Source organism: Macaca mulatta, chromosome 11 (genome assembly GCF_049350105.2).
Source record: "Macaca mulatta isolate MMU2019108-1 chromosome 11, T2T-MMU8v2.0, whole genome shotgun sequence".
Taxonomy (NCBI): domain Eukaryota; kingdom Metazoa; phylum Chordata; class Mammalia; order Primates; family Cercopithecidae; genus Macaca; species Macaca mulatta.
The window spans coordinates 75,108,089-75,122,172 of record NC_133416.1 but is presented as its reverse complement, the minus strand read 5'-3'; the positions used below and the strand labels follow the sequence as shown (position 1 = coordinate 75,122,172).

The window sequence follows — 14,084 nt, the reverse complement described above, 5'->3', positions numbered from 1 at the left end:
GACATTTCCAAAGAGAAGGAGGGTGCAAGAGGAGAATGGCTCTGTGTGTGTGTGTGTATGTGTGTGTGTGTGTGTGTACACATGCATGTGTGCATGCATGCGTGTGCATGTTTTTACATGCTGTATCGTGGCTAAGTCAGAAGACAGGATTGTCTGTCAGTATAGGCCTTCTGAGGGTATAAACCCTCTAAGGAATAAATGCATTTGGAGAAATTCTAGTTCCTGCAGTTTTAACCCAAATTGATTTCAAGAAGCACACAGAGATCTTCCCTCTAGAGAGTAGGTGCAGGCATTATTACCTGCCCCCCCTCCTTTAATTTTTCTGAGGAAACTGAGAATTAGAAAAATTAGGTGCAAGAGGGATAATATTTTTGGAATTTCTCCAGATACATCTTGCTTTGTGGGTGAACTAGATTTCTGTCTCTGCAACTTGTCCACCATGATTTCTTTAGGAGACTACAAATGTCACCTCAGAAAGGATATGAAAAGAGGATATGTAAAGAGGATATATATATAAGGAAGTCCCTTATAGGTGTTAAAAAGAAGTAGGATGTTTATCCTTCCATGCCAGTGGACTGCAAAAAAGGAGACAGAAAAGAAAATTGGAGAGGCAGGTTTTTAGTATATGCATCCTGCTAAGAAAAGTCCAAAGAAGAGTCCAATTTTTCCCCATCGCTGTTTGGAGCACTGGGGGAAAAAAGACCATATTGGAAGACTCTTTGTTAATATGTGAGGTGAGATAGTAGTGACAGTCTTGATCCTATGGGTTCTGAAAAGTTCCTTGAGCCTTAACAAGCAGACGTATTGGTGCTAAGAAGACCAGGGAATTGGCAGAGGTCTGAAGATGCACAGAGGCTGTAGAGAAGGAAGGCACAATCAGAGGCAAATGGTCAGGACAAGAGGGCATGCCAGAAAAATGCTCCAAAGACCCATGTAGACTGAGTGACATATCAGCTGGGAGGGGACTATTCCATGCACTGAGGATCCAGAGGGCTCTGGCATGCCTTTCCCTTGCTGCCACATGATTATATCAGCCCCAGCCTCTGAGAAGAGAGAGGAAGCTGGGAAGACCCAGCATTGGGAAGAGAGGAATCTGGGAAGATCCAGAGGAAGCTGGGAAGACCCTCTGGGGAGAGAGAGGAAGCTGGGCAGATGCAAAAGTAAATGCATCATGGGGGAGCCCATTTAAAAGAGAAGAGACTTTAATACTGAATATTGACAAGTATAAAAGGGTGCTGTCCATGCACTGGTACCCAATGAGGTAGATGTTTATGAGGAAGAGTAGATCTATTATAGAAAACAGAGAAGCTGCATTTTCTTCAAATATTTAAAGTTTTTATCCCTACTACCCCAGGGGCTTACCCAAGCCCACCCAGGTGTGAGGGGGCATGGCTTCAACCTCAATCCAGATCCCTAGGGCAAGGCTTTTTCCAGTATACCCAAGAGTCCTGTTTTTGAATGTCAGCAAAACTTACAAACTGTTGCCACATAAACAAACACAGCCTCAGATAATGCCCAAATTAATGTGGATTCTGTAAGCATTAGCACAATGGAGGCATTCAAGTTTGGGAAAGGAGGAAATCCATCTGACTCGAATTCAGGAAGGGAAGATGATGAGGGACCCTTGAGGGACACATGGGAAATGAGAAGTTGAACTCTTTCTCGGTGTCACTTCTAGTGTGGACTCATGGAGGTTAATCAGGTGCCTAATGCAAAAAAAAAAAAAAAAAAAAAAAAAGGAATATGATCAGCTTCTGTGAATCTGTGAACTATGAACTCACATTGAGCAGGTTCTGGGTAGGCTTTTCCTCTGGGACCCACTCAACTCCATTTGTGTTCCCCAAGGTATCACAACAATAAGAACAGCCTGGATTGGAAGATTCAAAAGATTGTTTTCATATACCCATTAAGCACAACTGGGGCTCTACCTCACCCATTTCTAAAGAGGAAAATGAAATCTGACAATAAAAGACTGATTAAAAAGCTGGAGGTGAGGAAGTAGAAATGAAACAATGAGATATTTTAGTCAGAAATGGACTCTAGTAATTTTAAGATAACAGAACATTTATGTAATGCAATTATATCTAGTACTATTATTAAAAAGTGAAAAAGAAACATTGCAATTATCTCAAGTATTTTAGAAGTGTAAAGCAACATACTAAATAACACACACCCTCAGTCCTTATATCTAGAATAAATATGGAGTATTTTGACTAACTTGTCAAGATGATTATCTCAGTTCTCCAGTTTACTTTTACCTACTTAGAGAGACTTGAACACAGCACATGACAACACGTGGCTCACTGATACTTTCTGCTGCACAAATGCAGCATCAGTCATGATTATCCTCAAACCCAGGAGAGCTCCTTTGGATATAGTAATATCATGTTAATTCCAAATAAGATGCAGTTTCCCTCAAAAATCCTCATCTATGAAATGAGCTCCAGAGATTTTTAAGCAAGGGGGGGCAGGTAGGAAATGATATCCTTGTAATGGATAAGGTGCCATCTCATGCAGAGAATAGAGATGGACCAATTGGGTCTATGTCTAAGATTAAAATCTCCTGCCCATCCAAGTTTCTTCTACTTTGGAAAACTATTGGCAGAATTAAAATAATTTTTAAATCATTAAAATAAGTAATTCACCCCCTTTTCCATGTATGCACCCTAGCAAAGATTTTTAAAAGGGTAAGGGCTTAGGTGGGGAAGAACATAGAAATGTAAAAGGTGGGAGTTGAGGGGAGGGTGGTGAGAGGAATAGGATAAATTTAAATTACCTGACTCTGAGATCAAAATACTATTTATGGGGAGAGTCCATTGACACAACATCCACAGAATGTGCAGTTTGATTTTCAGTTCTCCAGGGCAGTGCTGGGTCTGTGCTATGCACATGTGTGCTCTGTCACCACTCCCTCTGTGACCCACCAGGTGCATTTGCTGGTTTAGGAGAAGGGCTTGGCCCTGTTTTAGAGAGAGGTTCACTGACTCACACACAATTTGAACTCAAGACCTTGGTCTCATTGATTCTAGACCAGCTCATCCCCGTTTTGCTAGGTAAGATTGCATTAACCAGGTAATATTTTTCTCAAACATCGACAGGAGAGGAAACATGAAATTTAACACTGCCAACTCATTTCAATGTTTAACCTAAATCAATAATGGAATTAAAAAATGTAAATAAATTACATTTTTGAGAACATGGTTGAGGATTTTAAAAAGATAGTTTCCCCCTCCTAACCTTTTCCTATCCTCGTTTGCAGGTAGCTTGTTTGTCTTTGGCCCTCAGTGCATGCTGTGAACTGCTTTCCCTCCTGGTATGTTTCAGTAGCAGAATATTAAACCTTTGTTTTTAGGTCTGTGTTCTGGTTCAGGTTAGGGTTTGGTTCATTTTTTGAAGTGGCCACCTAGAGATTTCAAACCATGAAATCAGAGAATCTCACAAGCAAGTGGGCATTGTTTGCCCTATTTCTTAATGTCTTATGCCCTCTGGTGGTAAAATCAAGTGACCTCCTATATTTTTCTTTGAATTCTCCAAAGCAAAATATTTCATTAAAATAAAATAAGATGGCTCTCTCCCTTTCTCTGCCAATGTGGTGTATGTGGTTGACTCCATTCCTCACCATGTCTGCTCGCAAGTTTTTCAGTATCAAGCCATTTCTCCCTTTTGTTATGCAAATATTATTTACTTATTTGCACAATCCTAAAATATACATGAACTGTTTTATAATTACTAACCGATGCCTCTTTGGGTCTGGGAAACTTGCAAACTAGTGTACATTGTTTGTGTACATGCCTGTTGGTCTTTGGTCTTAGAGTATATAATATATACATTGTATTAATAATACATGTATGTAATAATACATTGGGTTTCAAAGTTGCCTTCAGTTCATTCTTTTCTTCCTCATCCCCTTCAGTGTGGTTTGTAATTGAGTTAGGCTTATTTGTTATTGTTCGTATTGAATTTTGGGTTCTCCCTTCATCCTGCTTGATTTTTGTCATTTATTTATATTTTTGGTATACGAAATATTACCATGGTTTCTAAAAGTCAGAACTGTACAAAGAGTTATACTCAGAGAGGTGTTTCTTTCCCACCCCCATCATCCCTTGTACCTCTACTCCTTCCTCTTATCCCTATATATAAGCAATCTTAGTTCCTGCGTTAACCTTTTTGCGTTTTTTTTTTTCAATCTCTCTTTCATAAAAGTTGACACATAATAGATACTCTTTTGCACTTTGTCCTTTTTCTTTTTTACTTAATGTGTTGTGAAAAACAATCCAAATTGTTTCACAGGAATCCTCTTCTATTTTCTTTTCTCTTAGAGCCTGTAGAGGTACACAATTTGTTTACTCTCTTATATTCAGATATGTACATTGTTTCTAATATTTTGCAGTAACAACAATGTCACAATTAATAACCCTGTGCAAATTTATTTTTGCCTTATGGGAGGTGTATCTTCTGGGTAAATTCCTAGAAGTGGAATTGCTGAATTAAAAAATAAGTGTATATGTAGTTTCTTAGGCATTACCAAATTTCCCTCTGAAAGGCTTGTACCACTTGACATTCTCACCAGCAATGTGTGAGAGTATCTCTTTCCCTACAGACGATTGCCATGTTTTTAATTTTTTGCTAATCTGATAGGTGGAAAATAATATTCCTATAAAGTTTTAATTTGCATTTCACTAGTTAGGAATGATATTAAACATTTTTTGCTCTCTTACAAGGTTTTTTAATATATCTTTTTGTGAATTGTCTACTCTTGTTTCTTTACCTAGTTCAATGTTTTTTTTAAAATCCCTTTTCTTTCAATTTTAGAAGTTTTTAATATATTAGCAGTTTATGTGCTTTATTATAGAAAGATTAATGTTGCAAGCATTTTTTAAAAGTTTGTTTGTTGTTTGACTTTGTTTATGGTGTTTTTGTCATGCATAAAAATTTTTATTTTTATTTGGCCACTTGTCAATCTTTTTTTTTTTAATTGCCTCTGGATTTTGAGTCATGGTTAGAAAATCTTTCCCTATACCAACGTTAAATAGAAATATTCACCTATGTTTTCTTCCAGTATGTTTAAAAAATTTTTTTTGTTTTACATTTATATTTATTATATCTCTTTTTCATTGGGTCTTTATGCTTATATATGGTGTGAGATACAGATCTAAACTTATTTCATTCCCAATAGCTATCCAGTTGTCCCAGAACCATCTATTAAAATTTGCTTGCCCCAGTAATTTTGTGATGTCCCTTATCATATACTAAATTTCCATATGTACTTGAGTTGATTTCTAGGCTTTCTAATTTATTCTCTCAGTTTATTTTTCTAGTGATGCACCTACATACCACAATCTTAATTATGAAGACTTTATAGTATGTTTTAATGTATGATAGGGCTAGTTCTTCCTCCTAGTTTTTCTTTTTAAGTGTTTTCTTGGCTCTTCTTCAGTGTTTTTATATCTTTCACAAATGCTTTCCTCATACAGTTTTTGCACATTTCCTTTTACGTTTATTTAAAAGTGTTTCATGTTCTTTGTTGTTATTATAAATGAGGATTTTTCTGTTATAACATCTAAATAAACATTGTTTATGTATATAAAATAATAAGTTATCTATGTAATGTTTTTATCCTGCAATTTTATATTATAATAACTTATCTTATTGTTTTAGCTAATGCCTTTTCTTAACTTGAACCAGAAATATATTTTTATTGTGTTAAGCCTCTGAGATTTGATTTATTTGTTATAGCAGTTAGCCGAGTCTGACAAATAAAAGATAGAAATAATTTTATTACCATCTTAAAGTAAAGATATTAAGACCAGAAATATTGACAAGTTTGCCTCAGGTCGCAGAATGAGCAATGGGCAACACTAGTTTTTAAATCAATATCCTATGTTATTAACCACTGCATATTACCCTCTCCTCAAGGTGTGAGTTCCTGAGCTTTTCTGTTAGCTTCCATTTGAAAGAGAGAAACCAAAGGTTCATTCTCCATCCTTCTTTGTTTACTTGCAGTTCTGTTATTCATTGTAGAGAAATGAGTGGGAGCAAAAGGGAAACTGCTAGATGAATAATAGCATTGGAGGGGACCCACAGCTACTTAGATTTAAGAGGGTGTGAACTCATTGTACTTTATAGACATAGAAAACTATACAAGATTTTACAGTTATAAAAATTACAAAATCTCAGCTCTGATTCACCATTCAATTTGTTCTCACTATACAACAAGTGTGACCTTTTAAGAATGAAAATAGTTAGATAGCATTCTCCTTGTTTAAATCTTTCAATGGATTCCCATTTGTATCAGAGTAAAGACAAAACTCACTCACATGACCTCTGCTTTACTATCCAGGCTCAGCTCCATGCCTTGTACTAATTGTTATCATACAGTATTTTGATCACTTATTTACTGCTCTGTCTTGTAAACTCTTGAGGACAGAGACTCATTTAATTTTGGATTCCAGATTCTGGTACCATGCCTAATGCATAGTAGGCATTAAATATATGTTTGTTGAGTGAGTGAAGGAGTGAATGAATAAATATTGTTTTCCTACCTTTTTTGATTTTGCGGAATATGCTTATCTCTTCTTTAGAATATTTTCTTCTTCCCTGCATGAGGAATGAGCTTTCTGTATCCTTAAGATCGCCACCATCGTGAGCTGTGAGCTGTCATGAACTTTTCAAACTCTGAAGAGAAACATCAAATGAATGATCTGAGATTCTTTTTTTAAAGAAAATAATCAACTGATATATTTTTTCCTACCACTTATATTTTCTACTCTTTATGGAAATGATTTTGCATTTGTTGTGATAAATAATCCTCAGTCTTTTATAAAATGCAACCTGAAAGTTTTATTTGAATATCTCACCCTGCCATTTCTTTTCTTTGTTTTTTTTTTTTTGGAGATGGAGTCTCGCTCTGTCGCCCAGGCTGGAGTGCAGTGGCGCCACCTCGGCTCACTGCAAGCTCCGCCTCCCGCGTTCAAGCGATTCTCCTGACTCAGCCTCCCGAGTAGCTGGGACTACAGATGTGCACCACCACGCCCAAATAGGTTTTGTATTTTTACTAGAGACGGGGTTTCACCATGTTGACCAAGATGGTCTCGATTTCTTGACCTCGTGATCCACCCACCTCGGCCTCCCAAAGTGCTGGGATGACAGGCGTGAGCCAGCACTCGGCCCATTCTGCCATTTCTAAAAGGCACTTTCTCTCAAAAGTCTGGTCCAACCCTGGCAATCAATATTTTATAAGTATCATACGCAGTCTCTAAACTAGTTTTCTTGACATTTGATAGTAATAAAAGTAATTGTTTCTTGAGCTTCATCTGTGTATTAGACCCTCTTGTAAGCATATTATATGTAATTTACTTTATGAAACAGATATTAGTTTCACCACTTTATAGATGAGGAAACTGAGACATAAAGATGTTAGGTAACTTGCCTAAGTTTCTTTCAACCCAGCCAATAATAAAATGAACTGAGATTGGAATTCAGGGGAGCCAATTCCAGAGTTCATACTTTAAATCTGTAGTAGATCACTTTCATCACTTATGATGCTTCATTTTACTGTACCTCCTAGAACATGTAATGTTGTTTGTCTGCTTCATGTACATCTATTTCATCATCCAGATAAGATCCTAAGATGTTCTCTTTGGAGGAGTGTCTTATTTCTTCAGCCTTACAATGTTTCGAATAGTGCCAGACGTATTGTGTGGCCACTTCATACATACTTGCTAAATTGCTTTGAAAACTGTATTTAAATTCTCCCCCTAGTTTTAGGTAATTGTATATAGGGGTTTTACCAAGTTAGGATAAAGCACTATATCTTAAAATCTCCAAATTTGTTTACTCAAGAAATAAATGTATGATTGTGATAATAATAGATGTAATAGGAGCTCAGAAGGGGTAGGAGATCCCCACAGCATCATCCACCTACTGTCCTTCCTTGCTGTGCTTCCCTGTGGATATAACGATGCATTGATGGATACAAATGAAACTGGGTGCTCTGTGACTTACTGATTTTCACAAACACTGGTTAATAAAGCATTCATTTAACTCATTCTCTGTTATAGCTCCCTCTACTGAGGGCCATGGCTCTTCTCTGAAGGAGGGGTGGGAAGCTTGTTGTCGCTGTATGAAGGTACAACTGAGTTCTTCTTTAGCCCAAGGATAACCCCAATTCAACCTGTGTACAACAACTCTCCTGTGATGATGACTGCCTTCCTCTACTGACATGCCTCCCAAGGCTTGGAAGGTTAAATTATTCTCCCATGCCACAGTGAGTGGGGTTTTGGGGGGAACATGGTGGTACTAACCATCAACCTTAAGAAAATAATAACTTGTTATTACTGAGACCCTCTGCCCTTTATGCAAATAAACCCCAACAGGCTACCATTTAGATATGCTTATACATGTCTATATTTACTAAACGTACGTTTAAAAAATATATGTGGAAAGTTACAATTCTGTTATTTTCCCAAACCTGTGTTCAACTCAGAAAGAGTTGGCAAAAAGAAAAATAAAAGGAAAGTCAAAAGAAAAATAACGACTATATTAAATTTCTTTATCAAGCCTCCATACTATAAGACTGTGTCTTCTTAGAACTTTGTTACATTATATTTTTTATTAATAAATGCCTTTTGTTCTAATCATTTTAGGTTATAAAAATAAGATATGCTCATGGCAGAACTATTGGAAAATCAGAAATATGTTTTGAAGTGTTTAATAATTCATGGTCTCTTCACTGGAAGATATTCACTGTTAATATTTTGGTATATTCCCTTTATCTAGATAGATTGATGATAAATAGATTGAAAGATAGAGATGGAACTGTTTTTGATATGCCCATATACATATAGTTTATTTCCACAGATTGAGCCTTATCTCATGAACATTTTTCTGATCACTTAAGATTCCTCAATGACCTTTTAGAAATGGTTTGGGATGTATATTTTATAACTATATAGTGTTCTATTTAATGATCTGACAGTGTTAGATATTTTGATGCTTTCACTGAGATGAATGCCAGATTGCTCTTCTAAATCCTGTCTGAGTGAAAGAAGAAAGTACATCATGAACTGCATAAAAAACAGAGAGTGATTTTCTAAAGAAACGGAGGAACTTTAATCTGCCCGTTGAAATTCAGAAATTAAAAAGTAAAGAAAAAGAAATTCTTTTCTGTAAAAAGCCCCAGAACCTTGATGCTTATCAGAGCTTTATCAGAGTGATTCAAGCCTAATGGGGACCTGTTTGTGTCTGAAATTCCTCACCACTGCACAAGGACTGGAAAGTGACAAGAGGACATATTTGTCAGATTTTCAGCTACTTCAGTTTCTTAAGTCAAGCTGCAAATATCACAAATATAATTTTGAATGCCGTATTTTGGCTGTTCAAGGTGGTTATCAACTGGTGGGAGGACCAAAGGGAAAGAAAATTGGATACGAAATCAAGGGATGTTTTCTGAACCTTAGAGTTGGCACAGTTATATTATTTCTACTTTTGGAAACAATTTACCTTTCTTTATTACTGTGCAAAGTCAACACCTGCTTTGAGTTATATTTACTCAAAGAAAAACAGTGTCTAGTTTGGTAACCAAAATACCATAAACTGAAAGGAAGTAGATTAGTCCTAAAAGAAACTAGACTGGGGTATGTAGCATGAGAAATAAAGATTTCACTTTAGTATTCTGTACAATGGGGCATAAAAGGCTTTTATGGCATGTAAATGAACATTAAAACAGTATACCTATCAAATTGAAAAGGATTAAAATGTTGCATGTGGGCAAGGATATAGAGAATTGGAAGTCCTCACTGTTAGAAAAGCACAGAGCAGTTATGTAATATCTTCTAAAACCAACAGTAAATGTGTCCTCCAGTGGCTCCTAGGGAAGCTTTGACCTATGTGGAGGAAACACTCGTGAGGGCAATGTTGCAACATTATTCGAGATAGAAAGATCTTTTAAACAACCCAAGATGCCACTAACAAGACAACAGATTGATAAATTTTGGAATAATGATACAATGGAATTCTATGTAGCAGTGAAAATAATGTGTATCAGCATGGATAAACCTCAAAAATTCAATGGTGAATTACCAAAGCAAGATATTAAAAGATATGCAAAGTATGATACCATTCATATAACATCTAGGAACACAAAACAATACTCAGTATTATTTGTAGATGTCTAGGTAGCATAAATACAGAAACATCACGGGAAGATAAACATCAAATTCAAAACGTGTTTGCTCCTGGATACAGAGACAGAGAGAAAGAGAAAGAGAGAGAGAGGAAGAGAACTGGCTTGAAAGGTAGTACATAATTAGCATCAACTTTAACCTTTCATTCCTTGTGAAAAATCTGAAATAACTATGAGAAAATATGAGCAATAACATGTAACAAAGCTGGATGACAAGCACATGGACACTTATTCTTTCATTCTAGATAATTCTCTCTATCCTTGAGCTATTTCATTTAAAACAAACTTTTCAAGGTCACAGAGCTCAGAGGTTGCAGAATTTGCCTAGTTTTCTTTTAGGAAGTCTTGTTGTTTGAATCTATTTAAGGGCCTTCCAGCTATTTAAAAGAGAGGAGTCATGTGAGGGCATAGTTGCAGTACAAAGTACTGACTGAGACCTCCCCGGTGCGGAGCAGCCAAAGAGCCTTGGCGAAAGTTTTGGGTTTAACATGGCCCATCTTGCTGGCTTTCCTTTGAAGATGCTGTACCCATTGGATCAGCAGTCTCAGCTACTAAAACTTTCCCACAAGTGATCTTATTATCCTCTTTCATTAAGGTGGCAAAGAACAAGATTTTCTCTAGCACTTACATGTGCATCGGGGGTCTGTTTGGATCTAGCCACAGTCGAGCATCCCCTGGTCTCCTGAGTGTGCCCTGTGAACTGCTCCCCCTTATCTCTACCTTCTTAGGTTCCACCCATTCTCTAGAGCCAGCCACACCTCTCAGCCCCACGGAGGCTTTCCCAGATGCTCCAACCCTATGCAGTCGCTTCCTTATAGCAGCTTACCTGCCATTTAGTATGTGCTGTCTTTTATTTCAGTTCTTCTTAAAACCCAAGAATCAATACACTTTAAAACTAGGAGCGGTTTTACAGAACACATAGTCCAATTTCCTCTTTTTGCTAATGAGAAAATGGAAACCTAGAGATACTTTGTAAATAATAGAACCAAGACTAGACTCTACCCCTCCTTTGCCAGTATCTGGTATCATTTCACTGTGACATGTGTGTGTCCTGAGAGGATATCAGGTTCTTTCTGGACAGCAACTTGTTTGAATCTATAGCATGTGCATAATGGATCTTCAATAGCTATATGCACATGGTGACATGGTGCTTCACCAAAACACACGGGACAGGTGGAAGAGAAATAGTTTCTTGTGTAGAACAGAATTTAAAGTTTTTAAAAAATTATTAGTGTAGCGGTGGCTCGTGTCTGTAATCCCAGCACTTTGGGAGGCCGAGGCAGCAGATCATGAGGTCAGGAGTTTGAGACCAGCTTGGCCAACATAGTGAAACCCCGTCTCTACTAAAATTACAAAAAAATGAGCTGGGCATGGTGACGGGCGCCTGTAATCCCAGCTACTTGGGAGTCTGAGGCAGGAGAATCGCTTGAAGCCGGGAGGTGGAGGTTGCAGTGAGCCGAGATCGCGCCACTGCACTCCAGCCCTGGCAACGGTGTGAGACTCTGTCTCAAAAAAAAAAAAAAAAAGTATTAATGTATTTCAAACCCTTAGGTATATAAAGTTTCCTTTAAAAAAGGCTTATAAAACTTCTATTGGTCATATAAGATGTTCAGGTGTTTCTATTTTTGTTACTACAAGCAAAACAAAGTTAATTGCTCTTTGTTCCCTTAATTCCCTGCTAAGGGTAAGCTCAGGGAGGATTTATATGGACCAGTTCTGACCATTGTAGATTAAAGACATTTCTTTGAATTTCAGCAGAGAAACATTCTCCCATGCAGCCCTTTTACCAGTTAAGTTGAAGAAACTTAACTTTGTAGATACTGTTTTCAATTTCATTTCAGAAAAAAAGAACATTAAGAAGTCAATTTAATAAGCAAAATTATTTACATGATTTAACTTAATTTGGCAAGACGGATGGGAAAATATAGAAGAAAACAAAAGCAAATGTAAGAATACATACTTGGAACTGAACCAGTACTGTTAGCAGTAATTATGCAATTAGCAGTTATAATTACATTTTAAAAATCACCCTAAATTATCCAAGACCTATGATATGTGACATGGCACTTATCACCTTGAACAACTTCTCTGAATTCATTTTAAAACAGTACAGCGCCCGTAGCATTTTCTTCCCAACTCATCCACCTGTGACCATGTTAAGAAGAAATTCCCTAGAATAGTTCAATCAAAGCTTACTGTGAACACACAACTTAATCAGTGTTCTACATGTTCATTTCAAGGTTATTCTGAGATCTCAGGAAGGGTTTGTGAGCTTCCTCAAATGCAAGAAGTCTCAGAGGAATTCATCCCCCTGAGCTCAGTGGAGACATTCCAGCCATGCGGGTCTCCTTCCTCCTCTCCACCCCAGCCTTCCTCCTTCTTCTTCCTCCCTCACAGCAGAGATATGACAAACACCACCCGCTTACAGTCGGTTCTCCTAATTCCACCCACAGGAGCTAAAAACCTAAAGAAAACACAATTTATTTGTTTTAAAATGTAATTTACAGACAGCAGTTTCATGAAAAATGTTCTCACCCTCGTTGTGCTAGTTCACTGTATCTTTTTCTTCCAGACTTACTCCTTCCCGAATGACTACAGTTTTTGCTGGCATTTCTCTGAAAGTATACTTGAGATCTCTTTAAGAGTCAGAAAAGCTACCTGAAATTGCAGGCAGCTTCCTGTTGGGCTCACGTTTTGCAGAATCCACGCTTGGTGTGCAGAAGGTGGGCAAGGTGTTTGAAAAAACAGGAAGCACCTGTGAATGTGTGACTTTATTTCTGGAAGCAGAAGGCTCCCTCTGAGATGGCTCTAGATGCTTCCTGCTGTTTCACCTATGAGCATTTTGCAAGGCCTTTCAGTACTTTGGGGGCTATGAACAGGCTTCCAAATGGCAGGATTATTTGGAAAATCTGGGACATGGTGGAAATTCATAGCTTTTCTATTTTTTTTCATGCAACTTTCTTTTTTTTGTTGGGGGATGTTGGTTGATATGCATGTAAATGAAGGTAGACTTTTAATTGCAATGGGGAAGTTAAAACCAAATGAGAATTAGAGATGTGTGTAGCTTTATGGGTGGTTGCTTTCGTAAGAACATGTTTGTACTCATTGATTCCTTTACTCAGTAAACAGTATTGAGTGCAAGGCACTGAGATACTCCCTAGGAATCCACCGGGGACAAAACAGTGGTTGTGTGAAGTTTCATTCCCCTGTTTCAGTCCCAAAATCACCTACAAGAAAATGTTGTATTTCAAATTTGCATTTTTATATTTGCATGTGTCTGTATGATTTAGAGATGTGTTTAATTGAAATGCCACTGAAATAAGTCCCCTCCTCTGTATGAGGTACTCTAAATGACTGTTAGTGGCTGGCTATTCCAGCTTGGGCAGCCCCTGCCTGCCTTTTCAGGTCATGCATTTGGTGACATTAGTGGCTAATTAGGTTAATACTGTTCCTTGACTGGAGAGACCACAGCTAGCTGCTATCCTGCAAATATACTCTTGGCTGTAGATCAACTGGACTGCAGCATGTGTCTGGATTATTAAAGACCTATTACCCATCTTTGAGGAAAAAGTTTCAACAGCTTCTGTTCTAGTTTTTCAGTAGCTTTATTTTCATATCTGAGCAAAATCTGGCACAGAGTAAAGAATACAGCTCCTTCCCTCTTTTATATGTGTGTGGCCTCAACAAGTCACGTCACGGCCAGTTTGAAAATCTCCAAGTAAACAGTTCTGATTTGTTGGTAGGCTACGCTGGAGAAAATGCAGAGGGGCTGGGGAGAAAGAAGACTGGGTCTAAAGTTTAGCTCTGCCACTTACTAGCTGTGTGAACTTGGGCAAGTCATTTAGCCTTTCTCCAAGACCACCTTTTTTCATGTGAATGGAAATAATTCTCATACTTACCC

General features: G+C 37.5%; 1 long non-coding RNA gene across 1 annotated transcript in view; it reads right to left on the bottom strand.

Annotated features, from left to right (window-relative positions):
• The window catches only part of LOC107000924 (uncharacterized), a 28,008-nt gene extending 15,106 nt beyond the window's left edge, over positions 1 to 12,902 (bottom strand). Inside the window, exons 1-2 of the long non-coding RNA XR_013401221.1 lie at positions 12,719 to 12,902; positions 6,543 to 6,675 (exon numbers count right to left, since the gene is read on the bottom strand). This is a non-coding gene — a long non-coding RNA (uncharacterized LOC107000924). The remainder of the gene's footprint in view (positions 1 to 6,542; positions 6,676 to 12,718) is intronic.
• Positions 12,903 to 14,084: the final 1,182 nt, after the last annotated feature.